This window comes from Cynocephalus volans, chromosome 1 (assembly GCF_027409185.1).
Source record: "Cynocephalus volans isolate mCynVol1 chromosome 1, mCynVol1.pri, whole genome shotgun sequence".
In the NCBI taxonomy this organism is placed as follows: Eukaryota; Metazoa; Chordata; class Mammalia; order Dermoptera; family Cynocephalidae; genus Cynocephalus; species Cynocephalus volans.
The window spans coordinates 159,235,020-159,251,342 of NC_084460.1; the positions used below are offsets into that span (position 1 = coordinate 159,235,020).

Sequence of the window (16,323 nt, forward strand, 5' to 3'; positions counted from 1 at the left end):
GGAGGAGGTTAGGAAAATTTTTTCAGGCAGGCATTTTAATCAAAGCAGTATTTGTTGGAAACATGGTCAAAAAGTATACTTGGCCAAGTCATACAAATAGTAACTTTTTTCTCTTTGAGCTCTAGCCCAAGGCTTTAGAAATGAGTTATGAATGTAAATAAATACAAATCAATAGGAGTTCTGTTTTTATTATTTCCCTGGGAATTTCTGTACAATTTGCGAGCAACTTGCTGCAAGTTCAGCAGATGATTAAGTTTAACCTTGATCCTGAGCCAGCAAGATTGGCTTACTATCTATCAGCAAGGGATGTAAATTTACTCAGACACATTTTAATTGGCATTTATGCAACATGTACACACAGATGCTTAATTCATTGAGAAATCCTGAGTGCCATCTGTTTAACTAGCTTTGCCCTCTATTAAAGTACATGGTATAGTAAGACTGGATCCCCTTGGCTTGCTCGTGTATTTATCTTACACTATATAACATTTTGAACAACTGCCTTATTAGAGTGCTATTCTGTTAAATATTAATGCTTACTATAATAATCTAAAAAAAAAGGTTAGCTCAGTTTGTTAAAGTACGGTGTTATAACACAAAGGTCAAGGGTTCAGATCCCCATACTGGCCAACTGCCAAAAAAAAAAAAAAAAAAGAATACTCTAAAAATATACTTGATTTTCTCTTTCCTTTTACATGGACAGCATTTCTCCTGTTCTTCCCCTAAGTGAAAAGATTGTTTCCATGAAATGTCTTTTTCTAAGTTTTAAAAATAATATATTTTTTTAGTTTAAGGCTATTTCTCGGTGAAACAACTAAGATTAGTATATATGTAGAATTAAACATTTTATCAAATGAAAGTTTCTTTTTAATAGTATACTTAATTTGTTTGAAAACTTTTAAAAAGTGATGTTTAAAATAATCTCTTCCATCATCCTGTAAAGTTTGACTTATAAATGAACTAATTTAAGAAGTTAATCTGTCCCTTCATCCACATATAATCAAAACTTTAGGTTGAACCCAATTCCAAATGAAGAGTCCTTTGCCTTCTCTGCAAGACTTGGAGCAGGAAACAACAATATCCTGTCATGATCTGCAAATGCAGTCCTTGAAGAAGGCCTGAAATTATCATATGAAAATTATGCTCCTCTTTAACCATGCAAGACCTTATTTTTTAAGAAAATATAGTAACAATATAGTAACAATATAAAACCACAGGTCTAAAATACACACTTTGAAAAAAAAATCTCAGATGTACATTAATTCATTAATGAGGTGCTATGATTTCAGTCAAAATTACAGCTATACCTTCCTGATATATTACTTTAAAAAAAAATTACACAAACCCCTAAATTATTCTTTGCACTTTTTCATGTTAAAGTAAGTATTCAGTCTTAAGAGAGCTGTCACTTTTTAAAGCTGTCAGGATGACAGAATGAACATTTATTTTATTAGTAGAGGCCTTATGTCTCTATGACAGGTAGAGATTATGATGACATTGTCTTCAGCACAAATTCAGGAGCCTGAGGATGGAATTCCTAAGCTTGAAAGGTTTTCAAAACTGAAAGTAAACTAACAGATAGAGTATCAAATTTAAATGGCTGTTATAGGAGTGGGTTTAGTTAATTTCCTTGTGGTTAATGCTTAATACAGTGATATTACTTACTATATTATTATAATTCTCCTGTAAGTGTTGTATTACTGGGGCTGATCTAAGGGGGGAACTGTGAAATAAGAGCCCCTCCCAAGTGAACCACCTTGATCAAATCTTGTGGCTGCCAAGGACTTTCCATTAAAGCCCTAGTTAGATTTGCTTCAGGAATAGTCTCAATTCTATTTCAAAACATTTTTTAAAAGAATTTTAAAAATTAGAAGCTCTTTGTTATCTTTGGAATCTGTCCAAGTTGTCATTGGATAATGATTATCTAATTAGAAGTCAATGGGCTTTCCTAAGATATTTGGGTTATTATAGCATTAAACCAATTCCTTAACCTTGCTGAACTCAGTTTTGCCCTCTGAAAAATGAAGACTTGGACTGAAAAGATTTCTAAATTCCTTTTAACCAAAACATTCTATGATTTAAAATAACAAACATAAAATACAATCATACAATATAGATTTGGTTGCTTATCTTTTATCTCTCTCATTTCTCCAAAGTATAAAACAAAATCTGTTTTAAAATTTCCTTTGCTTTTAGAATGAAGCATAGTTATCTATTGAAAACTCACATCCAAAACAGTCAGCTTCTACTTGCAGCCTTCTTTCTAATTAAAATTAATCCTTTAACACATAATCACATCTCTTACACCTCTACCCTATAAAAGTTTTATTTCACATACTAACCTTAACTGATTAAATGGCTCACACTATGTGGGCTTTAAATTCCCTCATGTACAGACAGCCAATTTTTGAGGCATAAGGTAAAAAGTGGGCAATGGGGTTGCAGGTGGGAAATACAGTAGGAGTTGGCAAAGGTAGAGTGCAGAGGGTGGAGGGTTGTCTGAGGAGCTCTCATGGAGTAAAGTATTATAGGTGGTTTCAAGATTAGCAGAATCAAAGATGGAGACTTGGTGTATTAGTCTGTTTCTGTTGCTTATAACAGAATACCTGAAACTGGGTAATTGATAAAGAAATGAAATTTATTTCTTACGATTTTGGAGGCTCCAAATTCCACAGTCCAGAGGGTGCATCTGGTGAGGACTATCTTCTGGGTGGGAACTCTGTACAGGGTCCTTTGGTGACTTAGGGTATCATCTGACAAGAGAACGGGAAGAGCTCTCTCATGTGCTCCTTATAAAGCCATCAGTCCACACCCATGATAATTCATTACTCCATAAATAGATTAATCAATTCAGGAGGGCCCAGTCCTCATGATCCAATCACTTCTCAAAGGCCCCACCTTTCAAATACCATAATTGGATTTCCCACACTCTTAACACTGTTACAGTGGGGATCAAGTTTCCAACACATGTACACATTTGACCCATAGTGCTTGGTTTTTCAATGACTACTATATAGTAAGAACTCAAATGTTTGTTTACTGAATTAAAATAAAAGATTAATAAATAAAAGGCAGGAAATTGGATGGTATGGGGTTTGGAGATGAAGAGGAAATGATTTTTTTTTGAAAAGTCTTATTACAGGCATGTATTACCAAACCTTGTAATGAAGATATGTGAACGTGTTTAGCTAAAAGTTACAATTGCTTCAAAATATATTTCAATTTTCATTATAATCTAGAAGACTAAAGTATGAATTGCCTTTTAATGGTAAAGATAATAAAGTGTCAGATATCTTCAATTACTCAAGTTGGAGTTAGTGTTCATGGATTAAAATATTAAAAACAGTTTCTAAGTGCAGAAGGATTTATGTATCTGCTATAAATGTGTTCACTAATTTCCTTGCCATTAGGATACCAATAAAAAACTACCAGAAATTTATTAATTTCATTTTTTCTTATGTCTTTATTTTAGTTTAATTGTCACTTTGCTAACAACAATGAATGTATGTGACCATGTAATGCCGGATACAAAATTTTAATTGCCAGTCTTGACTTATAGTCAGCTCTTATCCCTGCTAGAAATATGGTAGTATGTTTTTCAAGTATCACTTTAATCAGTTAATTACGGTTGTAGAAACTGTCAATTATTTACAGTGTTTGGGAGTAAAATACATACATGTCTCTTGTGTCACTTATCATGTGGTATGGTCCTTATTTCTTCTTCCATATTTAATTACCTTCTTCAACATATCTACTATCCCCTTAAATCCTAGAACATGGTATAATTGCTGGTTGTGGTTTTTAATTTACTGGTCACAAAGCTTTGTGATGCCTTTCCTTTGATTCCTTTTATTTCTAAGTAAAGAGAAATAGTGTTATTTTCAATATTTAAATTTATTAAACAGCACAAATAATTTGATTAGTAAAGACAATAAATTTAGTAATTCTTAAAATGTTATTCTTTTAATCATAAATGTTAAACATAACCAATTTTTCCCTACATGAAATGTCGGTCATTATTTTTTATCTTTTTGGAAGTTAAAGAGGAAATTGTTATGCTCAAGTAAAATTTTTTTTCTAGGTCTGACCTGGAAAACAAAATAAAAAATTAGTTTAAGAAACATGTGACTAAGAAATGCTGCTACATCATTTGTTTAGTGACATTACATTAAGTGATATATATCCCACATTACTATATGTTCACATAAATTTCTCTTTTGGAATAGTGAATTTAAAACAAACAAAAACAAATAAAATAACAAGTAGAAATATGACTGAAAGCAGGAGCAAGAACGTGTTTTTAATTTTATTATTTCCTGGCTTTTAGTATTTAGATCAAGGGGGCATTCTATATTTTGCCCTGGTTTTTTTTTAAAGCTAATAAATAATCCTTTATATGACTGAGCTTTTTGCTCATTAAGACCATGGGGATTGTTCCATGATGTCTTTGAGGTTGAAAACTCAATTATTAAGGCTAGAAACACCAAATTAACTTAGCATCATATTTACTTTTAGAATCCTGAATTTTAAAATAGAAAAAAATATTTATTTTGTCCATAGGAAATTATAGCATTGATTTCAGAAATCAAACTTTAATTGATATTTAAAGTATAATGCCACCAAGTGTGCCTTTTTTTGTCAAAATAAATTGTTAGTAATTGCAGCAGATTATGCACTACCAATAACCAGTTATTTTGCTTTTCCCTCTAATAGTTGATAAAGTAGGCATGATTAAAAATTGATAGCTAAAATCATCTTTTTGTTTGTTTGTTTAGTTTTTATTGAAACCCTTAAAGAGGTGCTGATGTTGAGAGCGAACTTGAATTACACGTATGTCAAAAGAGCCCAGCTACTCTTTAGAAAACAAGTTTATCAACACATTTTAAATACAGACAGAAGTTTTATGATAATCAGAGTTGTTGACTAGTTATAAACTACTTGGTTTAATAGAAACAACTTTTAACACTTAGATAATAAAAAGATTTTTAAAAATAGTCAAAAAAAGAAGTAACAGCTGGTCCTTTTGGAAAAACTAAACCTTATACATTTGTTTAATTTACAAGAAATGTTCCTTTTCCAACTGGGGTCTGTTAAAGAAGGAAAGCAATCCAAAGCTTGCCAGCATTGCAAAGAAACTCAGAGGTTTCTTTGTTTTTTGTTGTTGTTTTTTTTTTTTTTTTCAGTTTTCTGAAGTTGCTAATGCTTTTACAGTTCTTTAAATCAGTTATAGGATATTTTCAAAAACTGCTCAGCTAACCTGGTCCTAAGAACCATTTGTTTGTTCCTCATTTTAAGCAGAGGTCTTAAAATCTCCAGAGAAAGCATTTGCCCTCCTGCACCCATTAGACTAAGTTTTTCTTTATTTGATTCCCGTTTGACTATTGATCATATAAGATTGTACCTTGATCTACTGGGCCTTAGATAATTTACCAAACTCAATAAAGATAATAATTACATTTGGTTTGGATTATTTTTCTTTAAATTTTATAATTAAGAATGTAACATATAGAAGCATCAGCTCAGACTTATAAATTCTAACAAAAATTTGTTCAAAGAAGTCAATGCATGTTCATTTATGAGGTCCTATACCTTCTGGAACTTTAGGTTATGTCTCAGATTATAACAGAGATGAGTTGCATACTTCCTGAAAGCTGATGACTACATTATGGGAATGGGGGCTTTGTTTAGGGCAGTGGTCTTACCAAAATACGTATAGATTTCAAAGGTGTTCGGAAATGGTAGTTTACATTTTCCAGATTCTCACTGACCATATACATCATTCCTAAAACTGACGTGCCTGAAGACGATCTTGCTGTGGAAATCCCTTTCCCATCTTGACGTCACTATTTGTACTTCTTTTACTTTACAAGTGAAAGGCATACTGCTCAGACATCCAGATCTTTCTATGGTACAGTTTCAGAGATGTAAAAACCTCCAGAGCAGCAAACATAGAAACAATTCCACAGTTCTTTATTTTGAAGTGGAGAACTCTGTTAGGGCGATAATCAACAAAACAACAACAAATCTTTCAAACATAAAAGCATATTGCGTAAAGCTAAAATTGGAACGGAACGGAACGGAACGGAACTGGAACGGAAATAAAAGTTCAGAGAGAAAAATGAGTAATGTAAAATTTATAACTTAAAAAAGAGCTATTTATACATGTATTTAAATGGTCAATAGTGGGTATCAAATCTCGGTGATCTCTATAGTTCAGCAGATGCACTTAAATGAGGCACAGAGCAGTTTTATTTTTCAATTCAATGTTTATGATATGCTATGAACTAGAATTTTGGGGGAGGCAACTTTGAGCACGGTTTATCTCTCTCTTTTTAAGAACCAAGCGTTCTGTCTGTTCATTTTTTGCATTTGAAGTATTCTTTGATAAAATCCTTGGCCTGAGATTCTTTACCGAAATCCTTAAGTATCACACAACTGCAACCAACCACTTTATAGGGTTTATTCCTCCGTCACTTTTACAGAGATCACCCCATTTCCCTAATATCTTGTCATCAGCTTTAATCAGGTTGATCCAGTGTTCAGCACAAAGGCCCTCCACCAGGTTGCCATACATGGTCTCATCACATTTGGAAGTAAGCACACAAAGACGAGCTTGCGGCTTGTGGAAGGCTTTGGCAGCCCTGTGAATTCTACGTGCCAGCACAGTGGGTGAGGGCCATCTTCAGTACCTCTTATAAAGCAATGTGAATATCCATCACACCTCCTGCAGCAAGGCCTTCCTTGGCCATGGCAGTGGGTTATGGGTGGAGCCAAATCTTGAACACAGACTAAGCACCCAAGCCTCTGCCTCCATGAAATAAGGGGTGCAGGGAAAGAGCCAGAGTTCCTTATCCTTGCCTAAAAGGCTGCTTATAGCTCTTCAGGACATGGATTAATCATCCCCATTGTTGATTGAAGGTGTTTTGCATATGGTAAACTCACCTGAGACAGTGAGTTCAAGTGAAGAGCTATTGAAGATGTGCTTTTTATAGTATTTAATTTCCTTTCATCGTAAACATTGCATTTCCATTATATGATATAGAAAATAAACATACACACATATACAAATAACATTAAGGACTGATTCATAATTCAGGATTTTTACTTCGATAGATCATTAGTTTTATCAAGTTGTTTTTATCATGTTCACTATTTTTTCTTTTGCTTCTAATGCTTCCTGAGGAGCATTGCATTGTATACCCCATAAAACACTGTTATTGGTGAAGATAGCATCGTTAATAAGAGTGATGAAATGATTTGCTTTTCTACTAACTTAATCTCTAGTACCTTTAGTCGGGGCTTGTTAGCCTGATTCCAGCTATCAGCAAAAAGAGGGCTTAAACTTAGTCTGCCAGAGAGCTGAAGGCTAAGTGAACGCTCCCAAGGGCTGTGCAGTTAGTTAGGAAAAGGCAGCTCACGCAGCCACGCAATTGCATGTTTGTTATGTTCCTTGGAGACTGAAAGCCCTGTTAGGTACTTGGCATTACTTTTCTGAAGCCCCAGACAGCCGTGATAACGAAAGATACATGGAATTAACAGTTACTATGTTCAGGAATGGTAATCATGATTTAGCGCAGATTGTCACCAATTAAAAACCCCTTTGTTTTGTTGATGTGTCTCAGTGTGTACTAGCTAGGCTTGGTTCACAGAAATATTCCTTTGGGTTGGTGGCAGGGGTGGGGGGATGTTATAATTGGCAACCTTAATTATGCTGCACAAAAATACACTGGTGAGAAGGGTTGTGTGTGTGAGGTTTTTTTTAAATCCAATAACTATTTCTTCTGGTTCTTCCCAATTACTAGGGAAGTTTTAATGAGATCATTTTAAACTGTGAGGATTTTTCAATAAAATTTGAAAACACCTTTTAGTCCTTCTACTATTTAGCTGCTGTGTCATGTGCTAGAGAGGGTAAAGAAGCGTGTAGGTGTGTTTGTTTTACAACCGCCTTTGTTTCCCAGCAAATATTTTAATTAGAAAACATTCTAGTCTTTTTCAGTCACTTAAAAAATATATCTATCTTTAGGAAAATAAAGGATGAAAACAGTTGTTGTAGGATCTAATCGTGTATATGGTCCAGTAACTCATAGTAAAAACTTGAGTCCTTTCATCACCTGACTTTGTGTCCTCATTTGCAATTGGGAGCTGGAGGAGAAGTAGAAGAGGTTGTACTTAGATTACATAAAGTTGTGATTTTATAAGCTATCATAGTGTAGGCCTATTTTTAGGTATTATTTTAAATGCTAGAAATGACACTCCACATTTCAGTTCAAGGTGACAGTGCTTCTTCAGCTGGATGTATTTTGAAATGGAACGAAAGTGGAATTCCCTTATAAACCACAAGGAGAAAGACTCAGGTCGGTGTATATCCTAAAAGGATCAAGAGAGTTTAGAGCTAAAAGTGCAGGCTGTGATGTCCAACAGAATCTAGGTCCAGATCCCAAACTGATCACTTACTAGCTGCATACTATAGAACTCTATAGGAATTAGAGAAATTTATTTAATCTCTCTTACATCACTTTACCTATCTGTAAAATGAGGATGATAATGGTACCCCCCCCCATGAGTTAACTGTGAGCATTAAATGAATTAGTACATGTAAAACCCTTAGAATACTGTCGACACTTGGCATGAGTGTAGTGAATATGAGCTGTTGCTCCTGTTATGTTGCTATTGTTTCTTACTAGTGACTTTTGAGCTTTATCTCAATGACCACTAGACCTCGATTCTTCCACAGGACAGCCCCAGATGGGGAAGTGAACAGTATTCCGTTTTATCTATTTTGCACATTAGACATTTTGCCTAAAGTTTCTATTGAACAAAGCATTCTGTGCCACACAAACAACCACACACACACACACACACGAAAGAAGATAGAGCAAAAACCTGGAAAAGTGCCCTGAAAGCAGAGACCTTGTCTGTTTTATCTCATTAGCTACCACCACCAAGCAATGCCTTTTATTGTACTTTTATTGAATGAATGAATGAATGAGTGAGTGAATCACAAATAAAATCTTTAAGAACTTGGGAATTCAGCATAATTCCAGGGAATTTTACATACAATTTAGAGGTTTTATAAATTTTTGATAAATGTGAACTTTTTGATTATTCTAATTATATAATATTTAATATGTTATCCTCTTATCCTTAAATATCAATATTCCATATCCTTTAATATGTTATTGATTTTTTTATCTCTTAAATTAATTTTAACTTATGCAATCCATAATGTTTTGAGTTATTTTCATTCTCCCAGCAAAATAACTGAGTGAGGTTTTACTATAACTTGCTGCTAAGTGTGGATACCATCACAACATATCAGTGATTAATGATTATATATATCACATATATATACAATCATACATACACATGCTTACGTAAACACTCATGTGTATATATACATATACAAAATTAAAATATATTAGGTTTTTTTAGTTTTTCAGTCAGTAAAAAATGTAATATGCATCAAACAATTTATCATGCTAAAATTATAGATTATTTGATCAAGGGATATTATCAGTTAGCAATTGAGATTTGGAATATAGCAGCATAAAGGTCTAAATAGGTCAATATCAATCCTGTCTTAAATACCAAGGGGCAGAATTTGAGACCATCATACTTTTAAATCACTGAAATAATTTTTGTATTAAACTATACTCTCAAACCATGTCTTTTTTTAAAAAAAAAATAAGAATCTTATGTTTTCCAATTCCTCCTCATGGAAGGGCTTAGTTTATATTGTCTGTATATTCTCCTATACCTTAAAAATGGCATGTATAGCTACTGAAATCAGAAACCTGGGAGTTATTGTTAACATCTTTCTCTTTGTTAACTTCACCCCTCAAGAAGTCATCTCAAATTTTACCTCCAAAATTCACCTTTAATCTGTCCCCATTGTGCCAAATCTAATATCATCATAATAGTATAAAACCATCATCGTTTTTTCCTTAATTACTGCAACAACCCTCTAATTGATCTCTCCACTTCTTTTCTTAATTTCCTCTCCATCTCATTCACGAAGCTGCTAGAATGAACATTTAAATATGAGAATTCCATTATAAGACTAGTTTGCTTAAGACTTCAGTGGTTTCTCATGAGAATTACAATAAAAGCTGACCCTTTAACATGGCTGCTGTGCACAGCAAATCTGGCCCCTACCTTCCCTAACAAGTTTGTGTTGCGTTGCTGTCACCCAGTCCCACTACACAGGGTCCAAGTCTTTTAAAGTTTCTTTAGTGTCCCAGGCTTTTTCTTCAATCTGGATTTTTTTCTCTGCCTGGAATGCATTTCTCTAGGTTAAGTTTTACTCATTTTCAGGCTTCAGTTTAACTGTTACTTTCTCAGCATTCCCTTACCTCCAAACCAAATTATATTTCTCATTTTTCTCTCAGACAGCATTCTATCCTTTTCCTTCATGGCGTGCATCACAATTAGTTGTACAGTCTTCCCTTTGAGGGGGATTGTACAGTCTTCCCTTTGAGGGGTTTTCGAGGGGGTTTGGTTCCAGGACCCACTGACGATACCAAAATCCACAGATGCTCAAGTCCTTGATATAAAATGTCCTATTATTTGCACATCACCTATGCACATCCTCCTGTATACTTTAAAATATCTCTAGATTACTTATAATATCTAATACAATGTAAATGCTATGTAAATCGTTGTTATACTGAATTGTTTAGGGCATAATGACAAGAAAAAATAGTCTGTACATGTTCAGTATAGATACAACCATAATTTTTTCCCCCTGTATTTTCAATTCTCAGTTGGTTGAATCAATGGATGGAGAGCCCACAGATATGGAGGGCAGACTGTACAAGTACTCTACCCGCTTATACCTCAGTCACCATGAGTGCAGGACTCATGCCAATTTAAGCTGCCATTTCATATCTAATAAGGAGAGCATAGAAAGTGTATTGTAAACATTTACTGGATTTCTACTATGCCTTGGGCATTGTTCTGGGGACTGAAGATATAGAGGTGATAAAGACAAATGTCCTGTTCTCGTGGAGCTGACCTTCAGATACAAAGAGCCAAGCAATAAATACAGACGTACATTCCTTTGGTTGAGGCCTCTCTCCAGTCCAGGGTGCTAAATAGAAAGTTGGATTTTTATGAAAGAAAGAATGCATGCTTGTCTTGCCCTAATCAAGGTCCCATAGCTCAGATATCCTCATTTTGTCTGTGTTTTTTTAACCCTGCCAGGCTACTCCTGAGTGTGACTTTTGCTCTGGCACTTAGAAACCCCCATCAATGGCATTCTTTGTCCTTCTTTCCATTTGTACTGGCAGCTGAGAAATTTGGCAATTCCTTCCATAGTGACTAATAGCAATACTTCTCTGCAGATGTAATGCACCATATAAATGGCAAGTCCTGTATAAACATTAAATAATTAGCTCTCATAATAGCCCTATCAAGATAGAGTGTAAAACTCTCTGTTTGGGGTGGAAATAATTGAGTCATTATGAATAAACCTATTAAAATTAAAGAATAGTGGAAGAATATATGTTGTGATTCTGAAATTCCTGATTTCTGAGAGGTTTTTTGACTCATAAACAAACATATCTACAGATAATATCCATATAAAATGTATTCTATAAATGTTGCATTTTTCATTAATAAATCCATTTCATTTATAATTTAAAGTGTATAAAATATAAATATCAAGTAAGTGACTGACATCTTTAAGTTAGAACATAAAAATTTAGCAATTTGACTTACTTTGGTGGTGTATTTTTTAATAATCTCTCACTTTTAAGTCTGCTGAATATTAACTATTTAAATGTTGAACTTTATTAATGTATACTTTTCTCTGGAATACATTACAGCTTTTAACTTAAATCTAATATACCAAGCATACCTTCTGTTTGTCTTGATGACTTAGTGCCATTGTAATAAACACTAGGGAGTATACGGTACAGCAATACACGAAGTCTTATTATGGTGTCCATGATTCTGCCAAATGGGAATATGATTTCAACTTAGACCCAATCTGGAAATAATTCTAACTATTAAAAAACCAGAGACAACATTCCCCTATTGCTGCAGTCCATGCAACTGTGTTTAAGATAGCACAATCCACCATCATACATTATCTAAAGAAACAAACAAATTGCTAATTACTTTTATTCTCACAGTAGCTTCTCATTCTATTTGCAATGGCTCATATTCATTGTTAGTTAAGGTTGCATGATGTTTGATATCCATCCGTACTACAGAACATTTTAAGAATGTTTAATTTTGGGAAAAAAGAAAAAAGTATTGTTTTCCTAGGATAGACCACAAGAAATTTGTGAAATATTCAAAAAGCTTTAGTAGTTAAGAAAATTAGTACTTCTACCAGCATATTTTCTTCTGGGGTTAAAATAATTTAAGGTTTAAAAGTAGTTGTATGCTATAAATATCAAGTCGAGGATGACATAGTTATTGAAGAATAGTGATAGATATATTTAGTGTCAAATTTTAGAAAGTAAATACATATCTTTTAGGAAACAGTTATGATTAAATCGTAACATATAGAATTGATGTTCGCATGCATCATTTTTAAAAGCAAATTTCTAAGCTTGAGAAGATGGTGGTGTAAGATGGATCATACTTCACGGAATACTATTGTACATGTTATTTTAATTTTTCTCTTCAGTGGAATAAGTCATCTTTCTGTACATTCATCCTTTTTCTTGGAATATTTTTAAAAGTTTAGAGTTATTAATTTATTTTAAGAAATGTTAAGGAGTTTTGAACACAATTGTATGCCAGATAATAGTTCTTCTTGGCAATGTTGTGAGCTAAAAAGTGGGAATGCAAATAATTATAGAAGCCTTTTATAATATAGTTTTTATCCAGCTCTCAAAACATATCTCTTAATTCAAAATAACCTGCAGTGAAATCCTCTTGTATTACCTTTTCCCAGCAAAGTGAATATTAATTTTTTTTTGTCAGACATCAGTATTTAATATTTACTTCACCACAAAGAAAACACAAGAGTTTAAGCATAGCTGCCAGGGCCAAAGTATATTGGTCAGTACAGATGTATTAAACGAAAGAGTTATAGTTATTTTGAAGTTAAATAACATTTATTTACCACAGCATGTAAGCTGGCATTCAGACAGAGAACTAGAATTATTATAGAAGTGAGTAATGTATTCTCTACTCAAAATTAAAAACTAGGTAAGTGATTAGTAATTTTGAAAATAATTAAAATGGTATTGATGTAGTTTGTTTTTTTGTTTTGTTTTGTTTTGTTCAGAGTTGATATTTTATTTGCTGTTTGCCTCTATCAGGCTTTTCTATAGTCTAGCCCTCCTTCACCAAAATTTTTTCTTGGTTTCTTGTGGCCTTTCATATTACATCATATCAGATGTATTGGTATAGCCCATGCTGATCTTTCTTCAGAACTTAGTTGTATTCTCTACCGCAGAACATAGTAAGTTACTAATGTTATACAAAACTTAGTAATTCATTCAAGTGGGAAAGGAGTTTGGATATGTTGTTCCCCCAAAGTCCGTGTTGAAATCTGATCCCCAACGTGGCAGCGTTGGCAAGTGTTTGGGTCATGGAGGCAGATCTGTCATGAATAGATTAATGCCTTCCCTGGAAGTGAGGAGTAGAGACTGAGTTCTCTCTCTGTTATTTCCAGTGAGAACTGATTGGTAAAAAGAGCCTGGAATCTTCCCTTTCTCTCTATCGCTCTCTTGTTTCCTCTTCCCATACTATCTTGCACCTGCTAGCTGCCCTGCCATTTTTCACCAAGAGTAGAAGCAGCCTGAGGCCTGCACCAAATGCAACTGTCCCAGAATCGTGAGCCAAATAAACCTCTGTTCTTTATAAACTACGCGGTCTCAGGTATTCTGTGATAGCAACACAAAAATGGAGTAATACAAGTATATTGCAACAGAGGTATTACTGGGCATCTACAGAGTTATCTTTGGTAATACACTTTATTACCAAAGTAAAAAGTATTCCATTTATTTTCTTCTCAAATATACCCTATTTTTAAGGATTTTGTTGATTTTTTTTTCTTTCCAGTTCACGAGAGTTTACTATTTTTCTGCAAGGTTTCATTGAAAAAATGAAAAAATAAACACCAAGACTACATATTATCTTCCCAAGATACTCACTTCTAATTAAAGTGCCTCTATTTCATTGAAACACTTATTGTTGTACAGCTTTTTCAGTCATTTTGTGGTTGAAATAAAACAATCATTGATAAGAAGTAGAAAATCATATGTATCCTAAATAATAAATTCTAATACTCAATACTGCCACTAAAGTGTAAGGTGACCTCTTCCAAACACGAAAAAAATCTGAGAAAATATAGGAATGCAGAATATATTCGAAGATAGCCATATGGCTGTCAGGAGGGAAGTTTCTTATTTAACTTCTGTTCCAGTGGAAAGAGACTGGAATATTAATTATATCATGACACTTGTGTATTTAAAATTGTGAACACTGTGTAAAGACATGACCAGATAGATAGTTGGGCAACTTGGTAGAAAAGAGTCCTTTATGGACTGTGATCTGTGTTTTAGCTTAGCTACTAAGGCCTTTAAAATTCTTCATTTGTGAAATAAAACAACTATATTCACTTTAACACAGGTTTGTTATGAGAATTAAATGAGTTGATACTTAGTACAATTCCTTACACAATAAATGTTCAATAAGTATCAACCATTGCTAACATTATTATATTGCTAACATGCTCCTGTCCCCCTAAGGAGCCTTAATTAATTAATTTCTAAAAAAAAAAAAAAAATTTGGATCATACAATCTCTCAGGCCTTTAACTGCACCAAGATTCTAGGATTCATGAAGCTGAAGGCATTGTAGTTCACAGATGTTCACCACATGATCAGGGCACAAAATTAATTTGACGAGCACTCAAGCCTTCCAGGATTGAATAGTCAAGAGACTGCAGCACAGTGATGAACAATCACCATAAGTGAACACTTCTGCAGTAGTGGAGGAAATTTGTTGGAAATATAGTGGATTACATAGGAGAAATGCATTTTACAGTACAGCGGAGCATGGACAATGCATTGGTAAATCAGGATACCTGGGTTTTCTTCTGTTCTCTTTCTGATAAATAACACAAGCTAGTGGCAAAGTTTCCTAGGACTCAGTTGCCTCTATTTATGGGATGGATTAGATGTTGTCAAAGCCCTTTGCCTGTTCTATAATGTTATGTTTCAGTTCTCAAATTTCCTACAATGCTGTTAAAGAGTGGGTTTTTTTCAGGCTTTTTTTTTTTTTTTTTAACTTCTCAGTAGACATTGTAGTTGATTTTCATGACCCTTTACCCTTTCCTTTCCCCTTCTCCCCTCTCCCCCCACATCATATCTGTTCACTTGTCTTAACAAAGAATTAATATCCAGAATATACAAGGAACTCAAACAACTTTACATCAAAAAAACAAATAACCCAATTAAAAAATGGGCAAAGGAGCTGAATAGGCATTTTTCAAAGGAAGATATACGAATGGCCAACACACACATGAAAAAATGCTCAACATCACTCAGCATCTGGGAAATGCAAATCAAAGAGTGTTTTAAAAATATTGAAGTCTCTTTAGTACTTGGAATGGTTTCTGTTTACCTGTTTTTTTTCCTGATTTGTCCCTATCTTCTCAACATCACCCAGATAGATTGCAAAGACACCACTGAATTTTAGTATTCTGTTCTGAAAACATGTTCACTTATTTTGAGAATTGTATTAAAATTGATAGAAAGCTGTTCAGGAAAACAAATGATTATATGCTTTGTTATGTTTTAAAGGATTGATTTTAGTTAATCATTTTTTTAAGAAGAGTAAATTCCAGGAGATTCAAAGATTCAATAAAGCTTATGTTTTCTCTAATTTAACAGAGTGAAAAAATGGAAAGCTATTGAGCCAAATTATGGGCACTAACTTGTGCACATAAAATAAAACTACATATGTATTGAAGAAATATATCATTATTATAGTATTGGGGGCAACTGCGGTTTAACACCTTTTTAAGTGATTTCTACTTGGATATACTATATATGTTACTTGCCCTTTTTTCAAATCAATATTAAACATTCTTTTTGAAAATTCAGTTCTGAATTTTAGAATTTTATACTATTCCAATTAACAAACATTAAAAAATATGCACTTTGATTAATAGAGATTCTAGAGGAGAAAGGAGAGCTAATTAAAAAGATCTGTACTTGGTAATGTTTATGGATGCTGTTGGTTTTTCCGCTAATATGCTGCCAATCATTTGAATTTGACTTTTATTTCAGTGACTTAAAAATACACATGAATTAAGAAAATTAAGCAATTTGACTAAAAGTTCATGCTATTTTTTCAC

The 16,323-nt window shown here is 33.5% G+C and overlaps 1 protein-coding gene and 1 pseudogene across 1 annotated transcript in view; one reads left to right on the forward strand and one right to left on the reverse strand.

The window, feature by feature from the left end:
• ROBO1 (roundabout guidance receptor 1) overlaps positions 1-16,323 on the forward strand; it is a 474,875-nt gene that overhangs the window by 316,827 nt on the left and 141,725 nt on the right. The window lies entirely within an intron of this gene.
• Positions 6,357-6,749, reverse strand: LOC134391158 (small ribosomal subunit protein eS12-like; annotated as a pseudogene).